At 38.2% G+C, this 18278-nt stretch overlaps 1 long non-coding RNA gene and 1 pseudogene across 4 annotated transcripts in view; both read right to left on the reverse strand.

Annotated features, from left to right (window-relative positions):
* Positions 1–18278, reverse strand: part of LOC149749769 (uncharacterized) — a 76466-nt gene that overhangs the window by 20979 nt on the left and 37209 nt on the right. The gene's annotated exons all lie outside the window — the stretch shown is intronic.
* Positions 15043–15893, reverse strand: LOC149749770 (calmodulin pseudogene; annotated as a pseudogene).

Raw genomic sequence — 18278 nt, forward strand, 5'->3', positions numbered from 1 at the left:
CGGGGCACGAACCTGCGCCCCCCGCATCAGCAGACGGACCCCCAACCACTGCGCCACCAGGGAAGCCCTAAAAAACATCATTTTTGAATGCATGTGAATGTGTAAAACTATAAAGAAAAGCTAAATTATAATCATGACCCTCAGAAGAAGGGCAGTAGGGAGGGGGGAAGGAATGGAGTCAGAAGTAGGCTGGGCTGCTCAGCAAATCTGGGAAGCAAGCAATTATCCATTTCTTGACCTGAGTGGCATTACATACGTGTCTTTTTTCTTTTTTCTTTTTTCTTTTTTTTTTTGATAAATCAGTGACCTACATATCTTTTATTATAGACTCATCCTTAAGGATACTAAATTTCACAATAAAAATTGGTTAAAAGTAGAGAATAACATAGTTCCTAGTATACACTAAATATTCCATTCATTTAAAAAGATGGTATTATTAGTTTGGATAAGACATTTCTCCTTACCTGGAGAAGGATTAGGTGAAATGTTTTCTAAATACCCTGATAGCTCAAAGGAAAAAAAAAAAAAACACACCTATTTTAAGAAACAGTTTAGGGACTTCCCTGGTGGCATAGCAGTTAAGAATCTGCCTGCTAATGCAGGGGACATGGGTTCCATCCCTGGTCCAGGAAGATCCCACATGCCGCGGAGCAACTAAGCCCATGCACCACAACTACCGAGCCTGCGCCCTAGAGCCCGTGAGCCACAACTACTGAAGCCCGTGCACCTAGAGCCCGTGCTGCACAACAAGAGAAGCCACCGCAATGAGAAGCACGCACACCGCAATGAAGAGTAGCCCCTGCTCGCTGCAACTAGAGAAAGCCTGCGCGTAGCAAGGAAGACCCAACGCAGCCACACATACATACATAAATACATAAATATACATATATATATTTATATATATATAAAAGAAAGAAACAGTTTAACCTACTGAGTCTACTAGCCTACTCTGTACACAGTTCCCTCGGTGTAACATGAAATCCAGATTTATGTTTGTACAAACTAACATTTGGAAATAAGCATTAATAAATAAAAAAATATAATTCATCATTGCTAGAGTAATTTAGATCTTACTGTGTGTTCCATAGCCATTGAATTTCTATTTTGCCTTTCTTTACATGTGCATAACTAATAGACTCATTGCAATAGTTTATGTCTGTTTTCCCTGCTACTTTAACAACTGAATGGAGGTAGGGCCCTTTCTTGTTTTAATGACTGTAGAATCCTTGGAATCTGCAGTACTATGTGGCACACAGCGGGCAGTGAAGAGTGTTCTGTGGTTCTACTGATTCAAGTTATCCTATCACAGGGCTCACGGTACTTTTAGAAGTGAAAAGTAATACTAGCTGTTAGAACAGATGCACGCAAAAAAAAAAAAAAAAGAACAGATGCACGCAAATTCTCAGTGACGGATAGTAGCTTTACTGGCAGGGTCTGAAACAGTGGTGCTCCTGTGTCACTAGTGATGGGGGCACAATGAGAAATCCTGGCAGAGCCTCCATCACCAGCGACACACAGGAGCACCACCGTTCCAGACCCTGCCAGTAAAACTATTATTAACTATTACAGTTTGGTTGAGCCTGCAAAAACTACTCAATTGACTTTTTTCACCCAGCCTTATACACCCTTCCCCACCAGAAAGCAGGTGAAGGAAAGATATTGAATCGGCATTTGAAAGGACTTCACTTCTCTCCTTTCCAAGCCACCCTTCAGTGTGACCAATATCAGTGATTACTTTATGTTATGAAACTAGAGAGTAAACATTTAATTTATGTTTTTGTTTGGTTGTGAAGACGTAGATGTACACACACACACATACACACACACAAAGAGAAAGAGAAAGAGAGAGCGAGAGAGTACTTGCAAGAGTGTTTTAGAGAATGTCTCAAAACATTCAACATTCAAAACAGAGAACAGTTCTGCTGGAAGATTAATATTCATTCTCACATAGTGCTGGGTAAGTTTGAAATTAAAACCTCAATTCCTTGATTCATATCAATAAAGGGATATTTCCAAGAAGCTCTTTTTCACATCAAAACCTTAATTTGTCAAAGCAAACAATGTCCTTCTTTTTGCAAATGCTTATTACCTTTTCAGACTATTCCTAAACTGCACATTCTTTCTTATTAAAAGTCAGCTACAGATATGTTGGCCATTCAAGACAGATGCTGACATTTTAAATTTTCTAATAGGTTACCTTCAAGCGCTGAGTGATCACCAAGAACTGGAAATGGTGGATAATCTGCCTCTGTGATTCCAGACTAGAGCTCACAGAACCTTTGGGTAATCAACATATAGAACAGCATCACAGCACTGGGGTGGTTTAAACATGGACAAACTGGCATAGGTAATGTGGTTGAGAATCAAATCACTGAAGTACTGGAGATTAAACAGAATTAATGAATATTATGCTGCAGTCTCCATAAATGAGCCAACAAATATGCAGCAAAATCCTGAACTGCAGCCTTGAAATAAGGAGCTTAATGTAATTCCATGTTTATTGGTTTGCCTAGAAACTAACTTAGAAGGGGGTTGGGCAGGCAGGACTACAAAACGTGAAGCGTTCATAGGTTTAATAAGGAAATTATTAACTCTGAACTGCGTGGCGATGTGAGATATAAGTTCTCCAGTGTTCTCCTCTTCCACAAGCCCCTTAACATATTAGAAGGCAAGGTTAGAGGGCATGCAGAGAGGTTGCTATACAATGACAGAGCAGTGCTTAGGGCTCCAGACAATCATGGACAGCAAATGTCATCATATTCAAACCTGCCGTCATTGCAGCCAGAGATTATCTCCCCTTCTTGACAAACTGCATCTGTGGGTAAAGCTTGCTTATTGATTTTTCCTAAAATATCTTTCTCGAAACATACTGCTTAGGACTTGGTTATTACATGAGAAATTTCACCAGTTAATTAGATTACTAAGGATGCTAAACATTTAAAAAAGGACAGGTAGGGGATGGGAGAGAGGGTTAGAAGACAGTTGAATAGCTCTTATGATAAGAAAATTAACAGGCTGTGAAATGGGGCATGTGACTTCATTCAAAAGCCTTTTGGAAGAGGAGGGATTAGTTTTTAAGTTTTAATTGCAAACCACAATGTCTTAAGGAGTCACTGATATCACTCATGTCAGAATCCCTGTCGTTAGTTCAGCTTCTTGTTTTTATTCAGATATAGAAACTGAAGAGCTGATGCCCAGGTGGCAATTGAAGAGGTATCATTTTAGCATTTCCTCTAAAACCATTAAGATTTACTCTCACTTTTAGCCCTCTCACTTTTAGCACAGTGCACACGCAGTGCACATGCAGTGCACACACAGGAGACATCGTGCTTTAGCATCTTAGCTTGAAAGAGCTGCTCAGGGAGGACATATTTTCTCCTAATTATTCTTGACAGGTATTAGGTCAGATTAATTATTTTAAAATTCACCTGAACAACAGCGTCTTTGCTAATTACTTCAGGGCATATACGTAATTCATTTACAACAGGGAAAAAAGGAAAAGACTAGGGGAGAATTCAAACCCTGACCCCTTTGGTGGACAATGCATAAAAAGAGGTCCCTTTGTGACCTAAAAGGGGGCATAGGGAGCAGAGAGTATCTGGAGCCTTTACTTCAGAACGAGGATAAATGTTTCTTTATATAAATATCCCTATTTATATATTTATGTGTTTTAAAGTATCCATATTTAAATTATTTTTAAAGATACATTTGAAACTAGTTTAGAACATATATGTCAGAGTAAGACAGTGAGTGGTTAAGAACATGAATTTTAGAGAAAAGATTTTCCCAGCTCAACCTCTTGCAAGCTTTGCGACCTTGGGCAATGTACATACCTCTTGAAGGTTCAGGTTGTCCTTGTTAAACTAATAATAGCATTTAGCACCTACCTTACGGCTTGTTGTAAGAATTAAAATATGAGATATGTAAACCACAGCATGTGACAAAGAGTAAGTAATATTTGTTAGGTATTATCATTTCTACAGAAACATAGGAAATTAAATAAATGTTTGCCTAGATACTTTGAAGCTAGTCCTAAAAATTACCTTTAAAATGAATTATACCTGTTGGCTTGAACTGCATTAGAAAAGCCCCTTTAAATTTAGGTTCAAATTTCTACAGGGAAAGATGGATTAAAATATTTCAGTAGACTAAATATCCACTGATATTAAGCAAAAGTCAAAACTGTCCAGGGGCTCTCAGGCTGATAGGAGAGTGTTAGTGCGTATGACTTGTCCAGGCCCTACTCAGGTCTCTGAAAGCATTTCGAAACCATTGATTTGTCAGAGAAGCCCAAAGGAAGATTTTTTATATGAAATCTCCTAATATTTAAATGCTTGCTCAGAGGTTTTTTAATAATCATATGAGACAAACTTATTCTCACATCGGTTTTTATTAACTGAAGAATTCTAGGGTAAATTACGGATTTGGGAACTCATAATCCAGCATTTAGATACATATAAACTGAAGACTAATTTTGCTGAGAAAACAAACTAGGTTCAGCCTCTGTTACAAAGGATCGTTTTGATTTCCTTTTCAAATACTAGAATATATTTACAGCTTAAAAATTAGATGGAATAGAAGCCATTAAAATTGATGACATTGAAGGAAGGAAATAGTAGAAATATTTTCCAAATGCAGACCCAAGTTGAAAATACAACTTGTAACACCATCTGCATCAGCGCCATCTATTTTGTTGCCTAACACATATGTTAACATCGTTGTCACTACTTTAATTTACACATCTCTCTTGAAAAACAACTGGATACTGAAGAGAATGCACGCCTCACCAGGCATGTGAGGCAGAAGTCTGGATGGTGCTAATCACATGTGGCCAAGAAGACGCTTTCTTACTTTCCATGAAGGAACTGTGTGTCTTAACACTATCATTAATCTACAAGGACAAAATGTGAATAGAATCCTTTGACTATTTTAGGGTGAAACTCAGCTATTACAGTGAAAAAAAAGGAAATAAATGTGCTCAGGGTGAGGTGGGAAAAAGAATGCAACTATCTTAAATTGCCAAATGGCTGATTGGAATAATCATCAGGTACTGGCCATTCCTGGTGTTGTGTCTTCTCTTCTCCAGAGTAACAAACGCTCGTGAGATACTGAGTCTGAGGAGGTCACAGATGCCCACATTTCTCCTCATTGAGGAGGTAGCTGAGTTGGTTGGATGTGAATAAAATGCTCAGAAACAGAATAATTAGAACAATAACAAGACTTCCCTGGTGGTGCAGTGGTTAAGAATCCACCTGCCAATGCAGGGGACAGGGGTTCGAGCTCTGGTCCGGGAAGATCCCACATGTCGCAGAGCAACTAAGCCCGTACACCACAACTACTGAGCCTGCGCTCTAGAGCCCGCGAGCCACAACTACTGAAGCCCACAAGCCTGAAGCCCATGCTCCACAACAAGAGAAGCCACCGCAATGAGAAGCCCACGCACCGCAACGAAGAGTAACCCTGGCTCGCCACAACTAGAGAAAGCCTGCGTGCAGCAACTCAGACCCAACGCAGCCAAAGATAAATAGCTAAATTAATTAATTTTAAAAAATAAAATAAAATAACAACAGGCACCCTATTATCTTTGCGGAAATGAAAGAGGCAAACAGATTTTCGCTCATTCTGTTTTTGTTTCTCAGGGGTAAATAAGCGGTAGCTGGCTTTGGGTAAGAGCTAGCTTTCCAGAGTGAGGAGGCTCACCCGAGAAAAGGCTAAGCTTTTCAGTAAAAAGGAGATTTAAGCTTCTTTTACTTCACAGCCTAATGTTTTTGTTAAACTCTATTACAGTACCTAGGTCCCCAAATAATTTTGGGTTGAGTTATAGGAGCAGAAGGGGTAATAGGTCAAGAGTTATGAGGGTGTTTTCTCATGTAAATGGTGGTTTGATATTGTTGGTATGATACATATATTTACCTCGTTGTGTTATGATTAATACAGAGAGAGTGTATAGGGCGGTAATACTGTCTTAGCGCCTGTGAGGATAATAGTGATATTGGACTAGAAGAAAGATATTACTACAAATAGTTCTCTGATTAAGTTGATTGTTGGGGGCAGGGCTAGGTCTGTAAGATTTACTAGTAGTCATCATGTTGCCATTAGTGGAAGAAATGTTTGTAGACCACGGACTAAAATTATGTTTCAGCTATGAACACGCTGATAATTTGAATTTGCCAGGCAAAATAATATAGACGGTGTGAGGCTGTGGGTGATTATTAGGGCCCTAGTTCCTATGGAACTTGAAGGTGTTTGGGTAAGAAGAGCTACTATGACAAGTGACACGTGCTTAACGGAGGCGCATGTGATGAGCTAGTTTAAGTCTGTTTTGTGCAAGCAGATTGAGCTCATTATAATTACTCCTTAGAAGGACAATATAAGGAATGGGTACCCTACATACTTTGCTAGGGGTTTCAGGATTATTGTGATTCGTAGCCACCATGTTTGCGTTGTAGGGCTGCAAGAATCATAGATCAGGCGATAAGGGCTTCTACGTGCATTTTTGACATCATAGGTGTAACCCATAAAGGGGTATTTTTACTATAAAAGCCACTTTACACACTAATCGTGTGAAAATATGGGATCAAAAGTTAGATATTGTTTGGGCTCAGTACTGCATTGTTAAAAAGTTTAGCGAGCCTGTAGTATTTTGGATAGACATTAGTGCAACTAGAAGTGGAAGGGATGCCACTAGTGAGTAAAATAAAAAAGTAGAGTCCTGCATTAAGCCGTTCTGTTTGGTTTCCTCATCAAGTAATAATAACTAATGTTGGGACTTGTGTTGCTTCAAATCAGCTGTAGAATGGAATCATTTCCATGGCCTTGAATGTTAAGATTAAGAATATATGTAGTATGATTAATATAGTAATAGACAGTTTGTTTGCTTTTTTCCCAAGCCAGTGATTCTTTAGGTAGCTGGAATTGCCTAGCTCTGAGTGTTAGTGGTAAGGGTCATGCCGTTCGAGGTGGTAAAGGTGCTGACAGAGGGTCAGAGAAGATTAAAGTTAAGGCTGCTGTTAGAAAGGTAAAGACTAACAAAACTAATTAGTATGCTGTAGGTTGTGGTGTGAATTCAAATTATATTGCTTTTCGATAAACGTGTTAGTGGCATGAATATAATAGTTAGAACAGTAATTTTAACACTGGAGAAGGTTTGTATTTCGATGCAATCAGTGCCATAGGTGTTTGATAATATTCCTAGCAGGGGTAACCTAGCGCAGCTTTTCAGGTTATGAATATTAGTCAGATGACGAGTATTATGCTAGCTAGAGTGAAATGGATATTTAGAATTATTAGGGTTGCTATAATGAATAATGATAATATTATTTCTTCCTGACATAGCAGAGAAGATATTAAGTGAGATCAATAAATTAATAGCCCTATAAGGGAAACTGTGAATGCTGGAATAATATTTATGTAGACAAAAGATACTCAGTAATTATGAGTTTAATCATAGTTTAACGAGACAAAATCATTTGTTTTCATTTAAACTAATTATCATATTTGTGTCATTCTGATCCCTTTTGAGTTCACTCACAGGCTATACTTACTGCTAGTAGTGAGATCAGGATTAGTGCTATGATGAGTATTGTTTTTAGGTTGCTAGTTTGGACTGCTCAGGGCAGGGGCCGAAGGGGGGCAATTTCTCTCGATCAAGGGGAGAAATGTAACGGCTACCAGGAAAATCTTTATGGAAAATCCTATGGGGTCAAATCCGCATTTGTAAGGACTTGATTCTTCTGTATCTGTCTTTAGTAGGGGAAGTCAGAATTCGCTAAGTACAAGTAGTGAAGCTAGTACTATGTTTGTGGTTAATGCTATAAGGTTTATTATTCTTTTCAGATTGTACTAATTGACTGGAAGACAACTAATTGATACTAAAAGAACACACCCTCAACTCCATTTCACTGTACAGTAGAAACTAACACAACATTGTAAAACAACTCTACCCCAATAAAAGAAAAAACAGAATAGACCCTCATCAATAAATGGGGATGTATAGAAACAGCCATACTATGTCTACAAAGTGTATCAGGCAGTGGCTTCAAATCTGAAATGATTTGAAACTGTAGTTGGCACAGGCAGCAGACAATGAGGAAAAGTAGAGCCAATGATCACGTGTAGGCCATGGAAACCTTTGGTTATGAAGACTGTTGACCTGTGTACTCCATCTGAGATTGTAAAAGCTGTTTCATAATATTCTGAGGCTTGCAGTAGTGTAAAGTAAACTAGGGAGATTGTAATCAAAAGAGCTTGAGGAATATGCTTACAATTTCTTTCTATCAAGCTGTCGTGAGCTTGGGTAATAGGTACTCCAGAGGCCAGTAAGACAGGTGTTGAAAAGTGGTACTTCTAATGGATTTAGGGGGTGAATGCCTGTTGGTGGTTAGCAACCACCTAGTTCAAGTGTAAGGGCAAGACTTGAGTGATGAAAACCTCAGAAGAAGCCTATAAAAAAGAGAACCTCTGAAATAATAAACAGAATTATGCCATATCAACATCCTTTTTGAATGAAACTGGTGTGTGATGGCCTTGAAAAGTGCTTTCCCTGGTGATGTCTCATCATCATTGACATATTGTTAACATACTAGTTAATCAGCCCGAGGATAATAAAAAAGTTGAGTTAAAATGGAATCATATGACTAGATGGGATGCTAAGAGAAGGGCTAAGAGGGCTCCTGTAAGAGGTCAGGGACGAGGATTTACTATATGATACGCATGGGTTTGGTGAGTCATTAGGTGTCATTGTGTAGGTAGAGGCTCATTCACAGGGTGAGCATGTAAGCTTGAATAAGGGCTACTGCATATTCGAGAAAAGTGAGAAGAACAAGACTAATAAATATAATGAGGGCTGTGGGAGGATTCATGCTTAATAGGGAAAGGGATGCTCCTCTGATTAGGTGAATTAACAGGTGACCGGCTGTGATACTGTCTGTTAGTCATAGGGCTAGGGCTATTGGTTGGATAAATAAGCTAATAGTTTCAATAATTACTAGCATAGGGATAAGAGGGATTGGTGCCCCGGGTGATAGAAAGCGGCCTACAGATGCTTTTGCTTTATGGCAGAAGCCAGTGATCACAGTGCCTTCTCATAAAGGGACCACTGTGCCTAAGGTTATTGAAAGTTGTGTAGGGGCGCAAATGAGTTCAGTAAGAGGCCTAGTAAGTTTGTTGGCCAATGAATAAGGGACATAAGGATTAATGTTCTGGTTTGTCCTTTATAGTTCTGGATGTTCATTATTTGTTCTGACATAAGCTGAAGAAGTCATTGTTAAAGAGAAATTATGTGGTTATTAATCAGTCGGTTGAGTGCGGGGGAAAAATACCTGGAAACATAATAATTAAAAATAACAACAGTCAGCCCTAGTATCGTTGGGGTAATAAAAGAAGCAAATAGATTTTTGTTCATTCTGTTTTTGTTTCTCAAGGGTTAAATAAGAGGTAGCTTTTTTTCTCGGTGAGAGCTAGCTTTCTAGAATGGAAAAGCTCAAAGAGAAGAAAGCTAGCTTTATCAATATCAGTATCAATATCAATACTTTGTACATAATCTTTGTATTTCTTGTATCAACCATCTGTAACTGATATTATCATTGCCACTGGCAGGGCCAGCACATCAAGGAGTCAAGATGTGGGGTCTGGGTGAAAAAGATACAGATGAAAATCTTTAACATAGACCATCTGAGATCTTTGCCTACCTCATAAAACTGTTTCAGCATTAAATTTTACATAAGAAATATTTTAGCAATGTCTTGATATATAGTTACTCTAAAATAATAGAGGATGTTATTGTTGGTATGGTTGTGGCTTTTATCTTTATCAAATAAAACCCGGTCCTAAATTTAAAGAGGTTCCAATTGAAATAGAGAACATTAACATGGAATGCAAGCAAATGAGAACCAGAAAAAAAAATATCATGAATAAAATTTCATTGTAGGATTTGACTACATTATTGATTGTTTTTATCATTATGAAATATGAACACCTGCTCTTTCGTGAATGTCAACTCTGGGCTGAACTGTGTTAGGCGCTTTACATACACAATCTCATTTAACCTCACTTAATCACTCTAAGGTAGGTATTACTATAATCGTCGTTGTAAATATGAGGAAATTGAGCTTAAATGAAGTTCAGTATTTTTCTCAAAGTCCCCCGGATGGTGGTGATGCTGAAGCTAGGACAGCAGGTATTGATCTCAAGCAGGTAGCAGGGTGTAAGGACTTCCCTCCTTCTGCCCCACTGGACCCCGCAGTACACCATCTAAATTTGTTTGGGCATATTTACACCATCTCTCTACTGTTATGTGTTTGCAAGAAACGATGGAGGTGGAGTGGCAGCTCATGTGATGGAAAGCGTAGAAAAAACTCAGTTCCACGTTTAGCCCCATGGATGTGGACCACCACTAGGGGTCAGGCTAATATTCAGGCATATTTCAGTATTTTTGGGCATAACCATAATGCACAAAACACAAAGCAGCACCTTAATTTGCTCCCCAATATCCAAATGTAAAACAGAACAGCTCTGTGGAAAAGTATTTGGTAGTTTCTTAGAAATTTCGACATAAACTTAACACACAACCCATTCTTTTTATTGCTGAATTGTATAATATATCCATTCATAAGTTGATAAGACGAAAAGCTCCAAAAAAATTAGAGATAAGAGCAGGCCAAGGGTGAGATAAGACTTTGACTCACGCTGTTTCCTTCCTAAAACATTCACCCCTACCCATATCCTGCTGTAGCAACCTCCTCCATCCCTTCTAACTACTTGTAAAAGATTTTGTCTCTGCTTCATGTCTCTTCATCCTCATATCATATTCAACCCTCAACCCACTGCAATCTGGCTTCAGCCCATATTATTCTACTGAAACTATTCTTGCCAACTTTGTTATGACCTCCTTTTTGTTACATGTAGTAGGTGTATTCCAGCCTTTATCTTTACTGCCTGTCTCAACACTTCTGGCCCTGTCGATGATTCCTTCTCTTATACTGATTCTCTTTCCATGTAATTAGTGATATTTTATACTTTTTATTTTCCTTCCACACCTATGGTTACTTCTTCACCAGCCTTCTTTCCGGGTTCCTCCTCCTCTGTCCATCTTTTATGTGCTGATACTACTTAGGCTCCTATGCAAGATCCACTTTTCCTTTTACTTGAAAGTGGGGTCAGAGGATCATCTGCATCAAAATCATGGAACTCTATTTGTCAAGCGTGTAGATTTGTGAGCTACATCCTATAACTACTCAGTAAGACTCTGGAGTTGGTGCCCAGGATTCTGAATTTTATCACACCTCCTGGGTAATTCATCTGACCCCAAAGTTTGAGAATCTCTTCAACATCTTCCTTGGGTAACATCATCCATTCCTAAATGCTCAATTACCATCCACCTGATAAAAGTTCTAAACTTTATATCTCTAGGTCACATCTCATTCCTGAGCTTCAAAATCCACAGGCCCAAATTTCTGCTAGCCATTTCATTTAGAGTCCTACAGAAACATAAAACTTTCTATGCCCCCAAATGATCTCACTACCTTCACTTGCAAACTTCTGTGTTTTCTATCTTTGGAAGTGGAACCAGCCACCACTGCTGCAGATTCCAGAAATCTAATTAGCTTCCCTGACCTTATATTCTCACCCTCCTCTACTTCCAAACAGCTGTGAAGCTCTCTCAATTTAATCTTCTAAAAAATGATGATTCCAGCTACTTCTCTCCATCAACACTTAGTGCTATTCTAGTTGAGGCCAGCATCATGTATCATCTGGAACCACTGTAGCAGATTCCAAAAGAGTCCCTCAGCCTCTAGACTTAGGCTCTCACCTAACCGTGATCTTTTCTTTACACTGAAATGACTTTTCTAAAATGTGAACCTGACCAGGCAGCTTCCTTATTTAAAACCTTACTACAGAATCCCAATGCTCTTAGAAGGATGTTCATGCTTCCATGGTACAACCTCAGCTTACTGCCTCAGTCTTATTTATTATCCCCAGTCCCTGTTTTATCTTTTAAGAATTCTAACTTTTAGTTAAATTTAACTTCTCTTCGAAGAACACCACATCCTCTTTTGTCTCCATACTTTCACATATTATGCTCACTGTGACTGAAAGATTCTTCTCCATCTCTTTGCTTGGCTGAATTCTACTAATACTTCAGGTATCACCTTCCATATCACTTTCCCTGGGAACTCTCTCTGACCAGCCCCCCCACCAAATTCAAATAAGAGGACCCTGCAGTGTGTGATTATAATACGCTGTACCAACCCCATCATAGCACTTATTATCGTGCATTTTAAGCTTCAGTTTACTTAACCTTTCCTGCACTAGACTATAAGTCTAATGGAGGCTGGAACCACGGGACCACAGCTTGGAATGTGCCACTATATATCTACTGAATGATTCAACAGGTGAATGACTTTTTAAAAAATAACCACAATCTAAGAAAAAGTGTTACAATCTTATATTTTCAGCTTTCATATAATCGAATTAAAATCAAGACTGGGAAATTACATTCTAGATCTTTAAATGATAATATGAACATTATTTTAATATAATATTTGAAGTTTTAAGAATACATAAGTATAAATTTATTAATATTTTAGGGAAAAGTATTAGACAGTGTTCACAATTCATAATTTCAGAGCCACCTCAGAATGAGCCATAATAAATTATATAAAATTCTTTTCACATATTTGGATATAAGAAATACCACTATAAGTTTTAAGCTATTTAATATTGTATTCCTATTTAATAGTACCACAAATTGAATAAAGTTCTTATTTAAATAGACATGAAAAAGAGTCTTGTTCAAGGTCTTTTATCCCTGTTTATTCACTTTCTCTGAATGAATGGAATTTGAAAAGCTATAATATACATTCCCTTATTTGAAAACATATTTTCCTCCTCTAAAACTCATTTTTTTACTCTGTAGATTTCAGGATGACCTCTTCACTGGCAATTTCAAGGTACTTCACTTACTTTTGCATGTGGGCTTTTTAAATAGAACCTGACCGCTTTGAACTTTTGTATTTGAAATCCAGAAAGCAAATTCTCCTAGGGTTCCACATTAGGATTCTTCAGCTAGAAGCTAAGACTGGATGTGCATAAAATCAAATATTCAAGCCCTAGAAGTCTGTTCTCATGCCTCCTCACTCAGTGGCCATTCCATAGCAAACTCAGCTCTGGACAGCTCCCTCAGAAATTCACCAAGGTGGGGGAATTCATCATAGATCCAATTCAAGGTGTTGTCACATTGCCACCTCATGACAAATCAGAACTATGCAACTTCAGAGGACATTGGTATATCCACTGGGATACAGAAATTGATAACAGAGCTGGAAGGTTAATTTTTGCCTTCATATAAATGCTAAACAATTTTTAAAAATGCAAATAATGGAGTTTGGAAGACTGGTTCCTTCACTTACTAGTTGTGTGACCCTAAAGCAAGTAAGATAATGTTTTGTAATGAGCATATATCAAATTAAAAATAAAGTGTGGCTTAAGTATACCACAAATGACATCACACAGGTCCGAAATTGAGTTCTTTTCAAGGGCTGGTTTGTGAATTACATAAGAATATGGGATATAACTCAATATACTAGCATACTCCCTGGTACTGTACACCATTCTGGTTAGCACCAATGGCTCCCAATGACAGGACACCGCACTGCCTGGAAGAAAGTGTCATGATATCAAACAATAGGGCAGAACTCCACCAAGTAATACTGAATACTTTTATTAAGGAAACAGAAAAAGAAAAGAAAATATGAAATAGTGGCAGTTTCTTTGCACAAAAGCTGAGTAAAACTTGTTACCCTCAGGGTAGAAAAGTTTCTTGAATTGGGAAATCATACCCTGAGCTGAGAGTTTGGAACATTTGTTCACAAACCTATTAACTTTTCTATAGCTTCACATTAAACATCGCAACTAGTTTATTCCCATCTGGGCCAGTAGGCCAAATTCTACCCTGAATTTTTCATTGCTATATTCCCTGTGGCTGTTTTTACTGATCTGCACGCTCTTTCTCAACAAAAAGTGGCTTTACTCCTCCCTTTCTAATTTTCAGAAACATCTTTGTCATCCTTATGACCTTTCAGTGAGGGACATTCAGCATAAAGGGGAAAAAAATATGTAAAAGCATCTTTGTGATGGTTGGCAGAAGATGTAAGAGCTGATATCTATGCCCTTGGGTGATTATGTACCCACTGGGGCTCCAGGTTTCTCATCTGCTCACCTGTGAAATCAGGAGAGTGATCATAAATACTATTATAAGTTTTTGTTTCTCTAACAAAGTAACTTTCATATACATTATCTCATTTAATCCTTATAACATCCTTATATCCCTATGAGGCAGATAACACACCCAGCAACATTTCATAATGGTATTATACAAATCCACAGAGGTGAATATGAATCACTGCGCCAGTCAAAAACTCTCATTTAAGGCTGGAGGGAAGATTACTTGTTAACATGCAACAAATATTTCCTGAGCACCTACTGTGTGTTTACCACTGTGTCTACACAATAAGGATGGAGTAATGAACAAGTTAGAACACACCCCTGTCCTTAGCAAGCTTACATACGAGAGTGGAGAAAGACTATAAAGTAGGAAACCAGATAATAAACTAGATGATTTAGAGAGGGACATAGCACCGTGAAGATAATAAAGCAATATACAACTTGGAATGGATTTGAGGCAAATTGTGCCAGAAGCAGATTTTCTTTAAGTGGCTAAAACAAAGTTTAAAAAGTAAGTAACAATAAAAGAAAATGTTTCCGGTACAGGACCAGCAGTACAAAAAAATAGTGTACGAGTACCTGGATAAAACACCCGTTTTGCAATAGTGCAACTTTTAAGTACATATTGTTGACTGTCCACAGTCCATGCAGAGTTACAACTCCACACTTCAACAACAACATGCTGACAGTTCCTAAAGAAAACTACTTAAAAAAAAAGGCATAACCCAGATGTTTCCTCATTTGACCAACTCCATCTAAGTTTAGATGTGCAGAAGGGCTTATTAGATATATCCAGAGTAAGCCCCATGCAGCATGTTACTTGATCAATTTTTCTAAAATAAGGTTTCAGGACAATGACAGTAAGATAAGGGAAGAAAATATGGAGGAATGAAGTCCTAATTACTATACACGCATATTTTTTGACAATAGGGGGAAACCTTTTACAGATAAGTTACAAACAAAGAAAAGTCAAATAAACGATTTTGTACAAGAAATTTAACACGTTCTGTACAATGTGTTCACTTTGCTGTCATCTGTACAAACTCTTCTTAGTTTACTTGGCCATCACCGTCAATATCTGCTTCCCTGACACTTCATCAACCTCTTCATCTGTTAACTTCTCTCCAAGGTTTGTCATCACATGGCGGAGCTCTGCTGCACTAATATAGCCATTACCATCCTCATCAAACACAAGGAATGCTTCTCTAAGTTCTTCTTCACTGTCTGTGTCCTTCATTTTTCTTGCCATCATTGTCAGAAATTCCGGGAAGTCAATTGTGCCGTTACCATCAGCATCCACCTCATTAATCATGTCCTGTAACTGCTTCTGTGGGATTCTGCCCAACAGACCTCATTACAGTTCCCAACTCCTTTGTTGTTATAGTTCCATCACCATCCTTGTCAAATAGTGAGAAAGCTTCTTTGAATTCTGCAATCTGCTCTTCAGTCAGCTGGTCAGCCATGCTGCAAGCGCTACCGGTCTCCGGGACTCGACTACTCAAGCACTCAGCTCGCTTGCTCCACTCGGACTAATTCTGTTCTGCTACTTTAATAGACTTATTTTATGCCTAACAGAAACTCAATACATGGTTGATGAGTAAATCTCCAATCAGAATTCATCCCTCCGTTACCTCTATGCCTAAGGAACAGAGTCTGAATCTCTGGTAACAATACTCCCTGTGTGGAAGTCTGGAAAGAAAGTAGAAAGATTTTTGACAAGGACAGTGATTGAAGAAAGAAACAGATTTGAGAGATTCCAGAGAAAGAAGCAAGGACCACGATGATGAGGGGGAGGTGAAATTTTGGGAGGATTCTGGGTGGGTGCAATGAGGAAGGAGGAAAGTTCCAGAATGATGGCCAGGTTTGGCATGAATAAATGGCTAAACTATCAGTTCTCCCAAAAGAGGGTAACCTGATTTATAATGTTTGACACATCCCTTATCACACAAAAGTGCTCGATTGCTTGAATTGTTTTGAATAGTATGTTTTCATTAGTGCTAATAATGAAAACATAATTAAAAGCATGTTTGTAGTGAGAGGCAATAAGTTCATTTCTGCACATGACAAATTTAAAGTGCTTATGGGACCACTAGGCAAAGAGGTCCCATTGCTTGCTGGATATATACGAATGGAGCAGATGGGAAATAGGGTCTAGATTTGTAGATGTGATACTGATGAGGTTATTGAAAGCAACACAGTATAAAGAGAATACGTAACCTGAGAAGAGAAGGAGTCAGACATTGGAATATCAACATTTAGTGAAGCGATAGGTAACTATGATGAGAGAGGGGTGGAATAGCCAAAGGTGTAGGAGAAAGACCAGGGCAAACTGGTTTCACAGAATTCAAGGTGGAAAAAAAATCATGTAGAAGAGAGTACTCAACTGTGCATTTCACTGGATATAAATTTTATATCAATTAAAAAAAACCACTTACCCTCAGACATCCTTTACTAATTTGTTTTGGCCTAGATTGTTTTGCTTCTAGAGATTCACTGCCTCTGCTGGTATGCTGAAACAGCAGCCTCCAGTGGTTATGGTCATGGAGAACTACGATTTATGGACTAGGTATGGTTTTTTCACATAGTACATGCTCAACGAAGTGAGTTGAACTAAATTAATTGTTCTTCAGTCACAACGAAACAAATGCTTTGCATGACGCTCTCTTAGGGCAAAGAACATTGGCTTAAAGTGAAGATCCTGGGATTATGCTGGTAAAACAGTCAAGACTGTTTGCTTGAAATACTGATCCACGGTCCAATCGTTGTTTGCTGGCTGCTGTGGCAATCTGAAGCTCACAAGATCAGCATCTTTGCTCTCCCTTACCCTCAATTTTTGGTTGTTATGGGAGGGACAGCAAGCCAATAGTTATGCTTAGCTCTGAGTATATGATCAATTATTTCTTTCTTCATAGTATGCTTTCTTAAAAAGCCAAAAAGTGCATTTTTACCCTAACAAGCCTTTTAAAAGTTGCTCATAGTGTGCCACTGACAACAATAGTCCTAAATTTCAATTTCTACTCCACCTCTCAGACTTGCTTTATCTTTTTTAGATCTTTTCTTCTCATCTGACGAGAACATGTTTTTCCAGACCTCAAGAATCTTGAGAACTCCACTGAGTCCACAACACCAGGCACTGGGGTCTTGCAGAGGCGCACAGTTACTAAACAGTTGCTGACCCTTTCTTATAGCTCTCTATCACTTTCTTGTTTCCACTCGTCCGACTTCGGAGCTCTCTTGAAAGCCCATCTCCCTTAAGCTACATTAAGCCCCTCTCAATTCCACCCAACATTTTTCAATGGCTCCCTGCTTCCTTAATCTCTACTTCCCATCTATTCCCCTGGTAAAATTTAGCTTCTCTAAATTCTTCACTTATGTTTTGCATTGACATGCCTTATGTCCAGTCATTTCAGTGAAAGGAAATATCCTAAAAGGGAAGGATTCACCAAGAAGAATGAGGACCATTGATGGATTATACTTTTGTGTGTGTCTTTGAAATTCCAAATTCATCTTCATTTTCAGCACGTGGTTATATCATATGATGAAGTGAAATATCAATATGTTAAAAAATATAATTTTGCATTTGTGACGAAATCTAATTTATTAAAGCTATATTTCTACACACACACACACACACACACACACAAATGGCTATGTTCACAGTTCCCTAAATCTACCATATTTTAGAAATGTAAACATTTTTATATTGGTAGCTACATTACCCCACTGTTTTACTTATTTTACTTAAAAAAAAAAAAGAAAATATTTGCCTTCTTGTTAAAGGAAAGCTATGTAAGGAAAAAAACGTTACTTTAAAACTATAAAAAGATATATCAGAAGAAAAAGAAGTATGAGAGGCATCTAGGAATTTCAGAGTTCTCTCATGGGCATGGTGAAGTGAACACTACAATCAAGTTAGAGTTCTACCACATACTATTCCTATGTTTCTGGAAAAGTCATGGAGTCTATATTCATGATGCATAGGGACGCTGTCAGAACCAACAAGATAACCTACCTAAAATTGCTGTGTGCTCTTATGTTCTCCCAGAATTGTAGTG

This window comes from Delphinapterus leucas, chromosome 3, assembly GCF_059928025.1.
Source record: "Delphinapterus leucas isolate spDelLeu-1000000601 "Yukka" chromosome 3, BTC_Dleu_Yukka2, whole genome shotgun sequence".
Classification (NCBI taxonomy): Eukaryota; Metazoa; Chordata; class Mammalia; order Artiodactyla; family Monodontidae; genus Delphinapterus; species Delphinapterus leucas.